This window comes from Onychostoma macrolepis, chromosome 03 (assembly GCF_012432095.1).
Source record: "Onychostoma macrolepis isolate SWU-2019 chromosome 03, ASM1243209v1, whole genome shotgun sequence".
NCBI classification, from domain to species: Eukaryota; Metazoa; Chordata; class Actinopteri; order Cypriniformes; family Cyprinidae; genus Onychostoma; species Onychostoma macrolepis.
In genome coordinates, this window is record NC_081157.1 from 9,922,735 (window position 1) to 9,933,531 (window position 10,797).

At 36.0% G+C, this 10,797-nt stretch overlaps 1 long non-coding RNA gene across 1 annotated transcript; it reads left to right on the top strand.

Moving 5' to 3' along the window:
• Positions 1-1,012: 1,012 nt before the first annotated feature.
• LOC131537621 (uncharacterized) lies at positions 1,013-8,963 on the top strand. The gene is made up of 3 exons (XR_009270343.1): positions 1,013-2,676; positions 3,131-4,161; positions 8,223-8,963. It is a non-coding gene; the product is annotated as an uncharacterized LOC131537621 (long non-coding RNA).
• Positions 8,964-10,797: the final 1,834 nt, after the last annotated feature.

A 10,797-nucleotide genomic window follows, 5' to 3' on the forward strand; every position in this document is an offset into this window, starting at 1 on the left:
CAAACAGGTGCATCTAATTTAGGATAATAAATGGAGTGGAGGTGGACATTTTAAAGGCAGACTAACAGGTCTTTGAGGGTCAGAATTCTAGCTGATAGACAGGTGTTCAAATACTTATTTGCAGCTGTATCATACAAATAAATAGTTAAAAAATCATACATTGTGACTTCTGGATTTTTTTTTTCCGATTATGTCTCTCACAGTGGACATGCACCTACGATGACAATTTCAGACCCCTCCATGATTTCTAAGTGGGAGAACTTGCAAAATAGCAGGGTGTTCAAATACTTATTTTCCTCACTGTATATATATATATTATACATAAAATTAGACTTTTCTGAAATCCATAAGATGTTTTCTAACCACACCAGAAGAAAGAATGTAGATATTATACCCAGAGGAGACATGCCACACCTTTTAGTGTTTTTGTCCAAAAATAAATAAAATAAAAAAATTCTGCATAAATTTGATAATCTGGGACAGGTCACTTTGTAATCTGGGACATATGTATTAGGCCTAAAAAAAAAGAAAAAAAAAGCTAATATTCACCATACTTCATGCATACCAAACACAATATCACCAATTTTTAAAAAGCAAAAAATGACAAGTACAGAAATTTCAATAAGAAAATGTATATTCCAATGTCAGGAAAAATCATTTCTATCTCTACACAGGATTAACAATCTGTGTTAATTAATTTAAAACTTGTTTAACATTGTATTAACATTTTTAAAAAATCAGCTAAAATTTAAGCAACAGCAAGCAACAATTTGATTAACGGATTATTCATTCGGTTATTCAAGTTGTCCATTCTATTAAAATTGGGGCTACTCAGGGAACAAACACTCCTTGCAGGTGAGAGACCCATCATCATCTATCACGCCATTATCTTCTGCACTTGTTTTGTGTGTGTGTACAGAACATTGTCATCTGGCCTGGGCGCAGATCCCCCTGCTCAGTGATTTGAACCGTGATATATACTAAACTAACTGGGAATTTGGGAAATGAAATTAACAGTTTACTTCATCCTGATACCTTTGCTTGCTATTGAAATACGTTTCCCAGATTCCGTCTCTGTAGCATCTCTCTAGCATAAGTTCTTCAGCAGCTAGCTAATGTTATAACTTCCAGTAGTCCACATTAACACCCATTTCTCATTATGACATATATTAGCCCTTGTCATTAGACTTATAAAGTCCCTAAATGCATATTTCCCCCATTTGAAGACTGTCCCAGATTACCCAAAGCATGCTGTCCCACATTTTCAATCATATTTGATAATGTGGCACAACAAAAAATGTTTAAAAAAAACAACAAAAACAAACACATTTTCAACACTTTAATACATATTTTGTTGCTTGAATAGATCACAAACATGATTTGACAACAATTAGGAACGTTGTCTTATTTATGACAGATTTATGTCCTTAACATTAATCTAGTCGGAATCCTATGTCATTGTTGACCTTGTCATGCAATTCCCAGGGGAGCTTCTTGATTGACAAGTGCCCTGCCCCTTTCTGTGGAATCACCCCAATGAAGTCATTTGATTTCAGTCACATGACATACATGCCAAAATTATAGTAAATAAGTTTTGTTAGAACAGGAAACAAACACACTGGATCTTAGGTATCCCAGATTACCTGAATTCACCCTACATCAGAACGAAAAATCAAATTTTTCAAACTAAATGCAATTTTAATCCTGTCCAGTTGACCTACTGGTAATGTAAGTAAGTAATGATAACCTCAATAAATGAGAAATTTGCATCTGAATAATACCTGATGTATTAATTACATCTCCCATACATTTTTTAATTCATAATGAAACTCAAATAATAAAGGCCAATCCAAAAAAATCTAAATAATCATATAGTCCTTCTTAAAAAGAGTCAGACAAGTCCACCTCCAAGCATTCTTGAAGAAAAAGTGCATTATAGAAGACACAAGGCCACTGTGTGTGATAAAATCAGTTTGAAAGAAACAAAGAGCTTGTGTATGTCTATATATACTTATGCAATTTTGTTTGACTTATTCCAAAGAAATCAAATTGTAATACTGCATGTTTACATGAATTTGAATAACGTTCTTATATTATAAAGCATACGTACATCACAGAGATGTCAATTTGACGTCTGTATGTACATCTGGAAAATGTATTTTTTAGAGTTTGCTCATCTGCAATACGTCTATATGACGTTTCCTTTTAAAGGGATATGTAAATTATACGTCTATTAGATGTCTTTAAGATGTTTATGATTTAGAATGTATGTAAAACTGACATCTTACAGACTTCTGTCAGATGTTTGTACCTGTTTGTATCTGGGATATGTTTCATGACTGAAGATCATATTTGTTACTTATAATGTTCTATGGTTCTGTATAATATCTCTTTACAGAATTGACAGTTTTACTTGATTTACCTTTTCTTTCTCCTTGTTTCCTTCCTGTATTTATCTCCTTCCAGTTCATGTATCAGTTGGATATCGTCATGGGCGTCGCTAGGCCATTTTTAGGGGGGCTTTAGCACCCCTAAATTTCTGCTCAGCCCCCCTAAAAATCTTGCGATTCTTTCCCTTTAAATTTCAAATGAAAACGGCAGCAGACTTCGGCTCCTCCCCATCTTTCTGCGTGTTCTTCAATCCACAGACTGCGGTGGCGCAGAGGAGAGGACAAGGTGTGTTTATCAATAGATTGTTATAATATCTACATCTATGCAAAAGTCATGGGACTCATTGGGGGCTGAGCCCCCCTAAAATGAAAATCCTAGAATCGTCCCTGGATATCGTAAAGAACGAGGATCAGAGAGTGAGGCACAAGCTAGGTCAGGATTATAAAGTCCAAGGCCTGGTTATGTGATGGTCATTGTAGCCAATCACAGTCATATCTGTTGAGCGCGTGAACACAATGGCCAGTCAGAGGTGTTTAAGAATCCGCTCAACAGTGCTCAAATGTTAGAAATGGACATTATTAATTTCAGTACCTACTGGTATAGCGGTCGGTACTTTTGACAACACTATGGGAAACTGAGAACCACTGCAGTAGACCAGGATACATGTAGTCCCAATAACACGTTTGATTTTAGTATATGTTTGTAACAGTAACTAATGGTTGTATTGTTCTTGTTACAGGATCTGTGATGTCTGCCAGGCTGCGGGTAATAATAGACAGTGAAATCCACAAGATTGTCTTGCCTAATGGAATCCCTCAATCTGTACCTGAACTGAAGTTACATTTTACAGGAAACATTCAGACTTGACAGAGATTTCAGCATTCATTTTATGAACTTTGATTTCATTTCTTGTCATCAATGGGGAAAAAACCTGGTTCTCAAAATCAAAGACAAGGACACAATCAAAGTTGTCTTCGAAAGAACCACAGCCTGTAGTGACGTTAACTCTTCAGCAGTGTGTCAGTACCATTTACCAGCAAAGCGATGATTCTTCAACTCCAGCTGCACCAAAGGAAGACACCAGCTCTGCAGGATCCCAAGACACAGTCATCTTATCCTCACCTGTTGAGTACATAATCTTCTTCCCTGTGTTGCCATGCTTGGCCCACTGAATTTGAGATACCTAGCTTTGCATACAACACAGAGCTCATTCTAATAGAAAGTGGAAATAGAAAGTGGAACCTGATAAAGGAATACAGGGTAAAATAATGTACTGTACATACATTTTACTCATGTAGGTCTTGTCTGTTTTGTGTGTGTGTGTGCAAATGTCACAGTTTACCTTTCACTTCTTTTTTTCTGTTTTCTCCAGGTTCATTATTTGTTTAAAAACACAAATTATGTTAAAGGGATTATTTTGTGTTCTGAAGATGAACGAAGGTCTTGCGGGTTTGGAACGACATGAGAGGGGAGAAATTAATGACAGAATTTTCATTTTTGGGTGAGCTATCCCTTTAATTAACTATTGTGATCTTAAAATAAGACCACTTTACTTAAAAGATTAGTTCACTTTCAGAACAAAAATTTACAGATAATGTACTCACCTCACATCTCATCCAAGATGTTCATGTCTTTCTTTCTTCAGTTGTAAAGAAATCATTTCAGCATTTCTTTCCATATAATGGACTTTTACGGTGCCCCCGAGTTTGAACTTCCAAAATGCAAAATGAACTTCAAAGGGCTCTAAATGATCCCATCCAAGGAAGAAGGGTAATTTTCTTTAAAAAAAAAAAAAAAAAAAACTCAACTGCTCGTCTTGTCTAGCTCTGTGTGGACTCTGTGTTTGCCGGTTCAAGACAGTTAGGGTATGTTGAAAAACTCCCATCTTGTTTTCTCCTCCAACTTCAAAATCATCCTAAATCGTCCTACATCACTGCAGAAGTACTGACCCAGTGTTTACAAAGTGAACATGCAAAGAAGGACAAACTTAAGAACTTAAAGGGGTATTCCACTCAAAAATGAAATTATTTCTTGATTTACTTACCTTTAAGCCAATCCAAGATATTACTTTTTCACCAGAATTAGGGTTTGAAATCAACACCCGCCAACCCACCAAATGCGGGTAAAAATTAAACTCGTGTGACATCGTGACATTATCTAGTATATTGCAAAAACCAAACAAAACACACCAAGAGAGTGCAAGCATATGCAACTATGTGGTGAAGTCTGGTTAGACTAACTTGGTGCACGTGCGCATTTAGAGTGCGTTCTTTCACTGCATGATTCAGTCTATTAATATGCATTAAGAATGATCAAATAATTCAAGATAAGGGGGCAGAATATACATATATATATATATATATATATATACACATACATATACATACATACACACACACACACACACAGACAGGTGCATCTCAATAAATTAGAATGTCGTGGAAAAGTTCATTTATTTCAGTAATTCAACTCAAATTGTGAAACTTGCACACAGACTGAAGTAGTTTAAGTCTTTGGTTCTTTTAATTGTGATGATTTTGGCTCACATTTAACAAAAACCCACCAATTCACTCTCAACAAATTAGAATATGGTGACATGCCAATCAGCTAATCAACTCAAAACACCTGCAAAGGTTTCCTGAGCCTTCAAATGGTCTCTCAGTTTGGTTCACTAGGCTACACAATCATGGGGAAGACTGCTGATCTGACAGTTGTCCAGAAGACAATCATCGACACCCTTCACAAGGAGGGTAAGCCACAAACATTAATTGCCTAAGAAGCTGGCTGTTCACAGAGTGCTGTATCCAAGCATGTTAACAGAAAGTTGAGTGGAAGGAAAAAGTGTGGAAGAAAAAGATGCACAACCAACCGAGAGAACCGCAGCCTTATGAGGATTGTCAAGCAAAATCGATTCAAGAATTTGGGTGAACTTCACAAGGAATGGACTGAGGCTGGGGTCAAGGCATCAAGAGCCACCACACACAGACGTGTCGAGGAATTTGGCTACAGTTGTCGTATTCCTCTTGTTAAGCCACTCCTGAACCACAGACAACGTCAGAGGTGTCTTACCTGGGCTAAGGAGAAGAAGAACTGGACTGTTGCCCAGTGGTCCAAAGTCCTCTTTTCAGATGAGAGCAAGTTTTGTATTTCATTTGGAAACCAAGGTCCTAGAGTCTGGAGGAAGGGTGGAGAAGCTCAAAGTCCAAGTTGCTTGAAGTCCAGTGTTAGGTTTCCACAGTCTGTGATGATTTGGGGTGCAATGTCATCTGCTGGTGTTGGTCCATTGTGTTTTTTGAAAACCAAAGTCACTGCACCCGTTTACCAAGAAATTTTGGAGCACTACATGCTTCCTTCTGCTGACCAGCTTTTTAAAGATGCTGATTGCATTTTCCAGCAGGATTTGGCACCTGCCCACACTGCCAAAAGCACCAAAAGTTGGTTAAATGACCATGGTTTTGGTGTGCTTGACTGGCCAGCAAACTCACCAGACCTGAACCAAGAGGAAAATGAGAAACAAGAGACCAAAAAATGCAGATGAGCTGAAGGCCACTGTCAAAGGCCACCTCAGCAGTGCCACAAACTGATCACCTCCATGCCACGCCGAATTCAGGCAGTAATTAAAGCAAAAGGAGCCCCTACCAAGTATTGAATACATATACAGTAAATGAACATACTTTCCAGAAGGCCAACAATTCACTAAAAATGTTTTTTTTAATTGGTCTTATGAAGTATTCTAATTGGTTGAGATAGTGAATTGGTGGGTTTTTGTTAAATGTGAGCCAAAATCATCACAATTAAAAGAACCAAAGACTAAACTACTTCAGTCTGTGTGCATGGAATTTATTTAATACACGAGTTTCACAATTTGAGTTGAATTACTGAAATAAATGAACTTTTCCACGACATTCTAATTTATTGAGATGCACCTGTATGTATGTGTGTGTGTGTGTGTGTGTGTATATGTATATATGTGTGTGTGTGTAATGTAAATGTATTTATATCCATTCATATAGTTAATCAATATCACACGAAGAGTGACGTTTTTTCTTAAAAAATCAGCATGGTTACAAAGGTGATATTGATTTTCTACAACAGTTCAATAAACAATAAGTTAATATCAAGAGACTTACGTTTTAGACACCATATTTACAATCAAAGGAAGAAGTCGCGAGTGTCTAGGGTGGAAGTCGCACCGGTTTCAGCTGAGCGCACACTCACGCACTGTGTAAGGCTGGAGTGTTCGCCGAAGGGTTTCCAAGAGATCTTTATCCGAGCTGCAGGACAAGCGCGCTTTTCCTTGGAGAAAATCCACCTCCATTCACTGTTTGGAAAACTGTTTCCACAAGTTAACGAGCGGCCGGTCAGATGGCTCATGGCTTGCCGTAGCACACACACACACAGTTCACCCACACCACATTCGCCCAAGCATACCTTAACGTACAACTTCCCTTTATGCCAGTATTTTCTTTTCACCTTATTCTATTAAGTTGTCTAAGGAAGTGGGTGACTAGAATTAATCTTGTTTGTATTTTTCCCTTTTTTCTTTTTATCGGTTTCGAATTGTAAATACTCTGAGAACTGGACTATTGCAACTGCTGATGTGAATACAGATTTAGACTGGACGCTCTCGGACGCCACAGTACTAACGATGATTTATAGTTTTGTTTTTTGTTTTTTTGAGTGAAGAATGTGCAGTGTGGAAACGCATTCATGTGAACTGATTCTTTGTTTGTTTTTTATTATTATTGTTGTGTTTTTTTCCCCCCTTCTCGTGACAAATACAAGTGAAAACGTCTTCTCCTTGTGCATTTATTGTCTGGTATATGCATTTTGGATTACCAGATATAAATACATCTTAGATAAACAATTTCAGCAGTTTCACCACGAATACAGAAGTGATACCACCACCAGAATTAACTTGTCTGCTTTGCTATAAAACACATGCTCATTGCAACCGCTTCACTTTAATGTTACACACTGCCACCCATTTAACTCGCACATCATTTTATGTTAAGTTTCAACAGCAACAAACAATAACACTACAGTGAAATAACTAACTAGGAACAATCAAAAATAAATCGTTGACGTAACTTAACTTCCACACTGAATTATATTATCTCAACTTAATCTAGGTAAATGGAACCCATGAGCAAAATTAATCTTCAACCAACGAGATCAAATGAATTTAACTTGTACAATTTACTCGAGGCAATTAATTTTCACCACTTAATTAAGACGATCAGAAATGCTTTAACTCAACAGTACGTTATACAATAACTAATAGTACGTTTCAAATATTTAAATAAACAGTGAAATAACCGTTTTATGCTGAACTCGAACGATTTTCAATTTGGATTTCACCATGTTAATGGCGTAACCGACGAGGTCCTGTCTAGTTCTTCTTTCTTGTATTGGCATACCGCACCTATCAGTGCATTACTGCCATCTGCTGGTAACTTGAAACAGAAACACTTTAATTCCTGTCTTACGAGCATGCGCAAGAGAAGTAGTTGACTCAACTCTATTCTTATTCATAGTTTCAGCAGAAATAATTCAAGCTCTTTTACCTTACCCTGGATTTAGTTTAGACTGACTTGAAATAACTCTGTACATCCCCTAAACTGATTCGTTTTATTTGTTTCAACATTTTTTCAATACTTTTATAAAACAACACCCAGATCAAATTTTTTAGCCCTCTAAACATGAAAATGTATTGCATCATTTAGCTTACTCAGTAGAGCTACGTTCAAAATGTGACTGTGAAATGGACTCTCTTTACTTCAATTGTAGCTACAGTAGCCTAATATTTATTTGTATTTATTCTGTTCTAGGTTACTGAACAAGCACCCACCATGGAGGAGATTGTTATCATTGGATTGTCAGAAGTCAATGGGGAGCTGCTCTTCCTCACAAATGACTTCAAAGAATTCACTGGATCGTCTGAGCTTTTCCAAGGACCTACTGAAGAGCTCATCTCTCAGTTGCCAATGAATTTGGAAGTCACCCACAAAGGTCGTACCATTGTGGAATTCAGGCACTTGACATCTAATAATGAAATGTAGGCTAATTTTAGTTTGTTGTGACAGTACTGGCATGCCAAACAGAAACAGGAAACCGTGTTATTGATACACAGTTTCATGAGATCAAGTAGGAGCCATCAAAAGAAGTATTCAGCCACAGGGTAGGCCTCTGGCCAATCATTTCTGTCCTTTTCCTAATTTCATACTTTGTAACAGTATTGCTTAAGTTCTCAGCTGAAGTTGGATGTTTCTCAATTTAGGGCAGTTTAAAGATTAATCGCATCCAAAATAAAAGTTTGTACTTGCATAACCCCTACACATGCATGCATTTACAAATTTATTTACATTTAAAATATATATATTTTTAAAATATTAATATCAATAAATGTTTATATAAAATAGAAATTATATACATATATAAAAATTACATGTACATTTAAGAAAGATTTACATGCATGTATACATGTTTATAAATATAAATAATATATACAAAGTACACGCATATATTCACACGTAAACAGGCTTTTATTTTGAATGCAGTTAATTGTTAAACAGCCCTATCTCAGTTTTCCTTTTCTCAAATCCTTTTCATGTGTTAACTGCATTGTCATGAAGCAACTGTTAACTGTTTTTATTATATGTATTATATTTTAATAGCTTTTTTCATAAAGCTATGAAGTTTGTTTATTCACTGCGTAGTTTGGTTATTCATTTATTGCCATTTTTATAAATAATATATACAATTCATAAAAATGTTTTGTTTAACAGTGTGTGTGTGTGTGTGTGTGTGTGTGTGTGTGTGTGTGTTTTTCATAACTCACTACAAACACATTCAATATATTCAATGCAGGTATGCTTCAAGTAGGCACCGTGCCATCTATTAAACATAGATTGGCTAATTTTAGATTAGATTAGATTAGATTCAACTTTATTGTCATTACACAAGTACAGGTACAGGGCAACGAAATGCAGTTTAGGTCTAACCAGAAGTGCAATAGTAGCAAGTGCAGTATATACAATGGTTGAATAAGTGCAGGACAAGGATATGTACTGAATATATATAGAAAGATGGTTATTAATATAAACAGAATTTACAGGTGAATATGTATAGTGAATAAATATACAGAATTTACAGGTGAATATGTATAGTGAATAAATATACAGATGGCTATTACTATAAACAGAATTTACAGGTGATATGTACTATCACTATAATATATATACAGATGACTATTACTATAAACAAGGTGTAAAAGTGCAGTGGAAGTGATTGCGTATTACAATTAGACATACGGTGCAAAATATTAATGTAAGCATTGATAATGTAACAACAGTCGGCAGTGCAAATGAGCATAGTCCAATTTAGGTATGGTAGTGCAAGATACAAAAGTAAACAGTTGTTACTGTAATAAAAATTTACATTCAGTAGTGCAAATAAGGCCGATGTGAGGTAGGAGAGAAGAGTTAATAATATATGAGGAAGTGGATCAACGGGGTAGAGTTCAGTAAAGAGACAGCTCTGGGGAAGAAACTGTTCTTTAATCTGCTGGTCCTGGTCCGGAGGCACCTGAAACGCCTGCCGGAGGGCAGGAGAGAAGACAGTCTGTGGGCTGGGTGAGAGGAGTCCTTAAGGATGCTGCGAGCTCGATGCAGATTTGTATTTATCTGGCAAATTTCTATCTATCTATCCTCAAAAAAATCGTTGACGTAGCTTAATTTAGTTATGCCATACATTTCCACACATTTGAATTATATTATCTCAACTTAATCTAGGTAAATGGAACCCATGAGCAAAATTCATCTTCAACCAGCGAGATCAAATCATGTTCATTTGAATTATCTTGTGAATGTAACTTAATTTTAACCACTTAATTAAGACGATCAGAAATGCTTTAACTCAACAGTACGTTATACAATAACTAATAATACGTTTCAAATATTTAAATAAACAGTCAAATAACCGCTCTATGCTGAACTCGAACGGTTTTCAACACATTAAGCACAATATAAGATGATAAAAGTGTTTTGTTTTATTTTTCTGATAAATGGCATTGTCTTCAAAACTTTAAACTTTAAGACTACTTTAAACATCAAACTAGTTAATTCTGAAAACCTTCAAATTATATATGCAGGTATTGATTAAATTCGTTGAACTGCAGGTAGTTCCAGTTCAGTTTAATCACGTTTTATATTAATGCGCTTCCTATGAACATTGGTAACCACAGTAACATACAGTTACAGTTTAATAGTAATACAGACGAAAATAACCGTCATTTTATTGTTCCGGTCAAATATTGCAGCGCAAATATCATTAACATCTTTAATATGTGAATGCTGGCAAATAACCATGACATAAACGGGATAATCAACGGCTAGCTGTGCATTA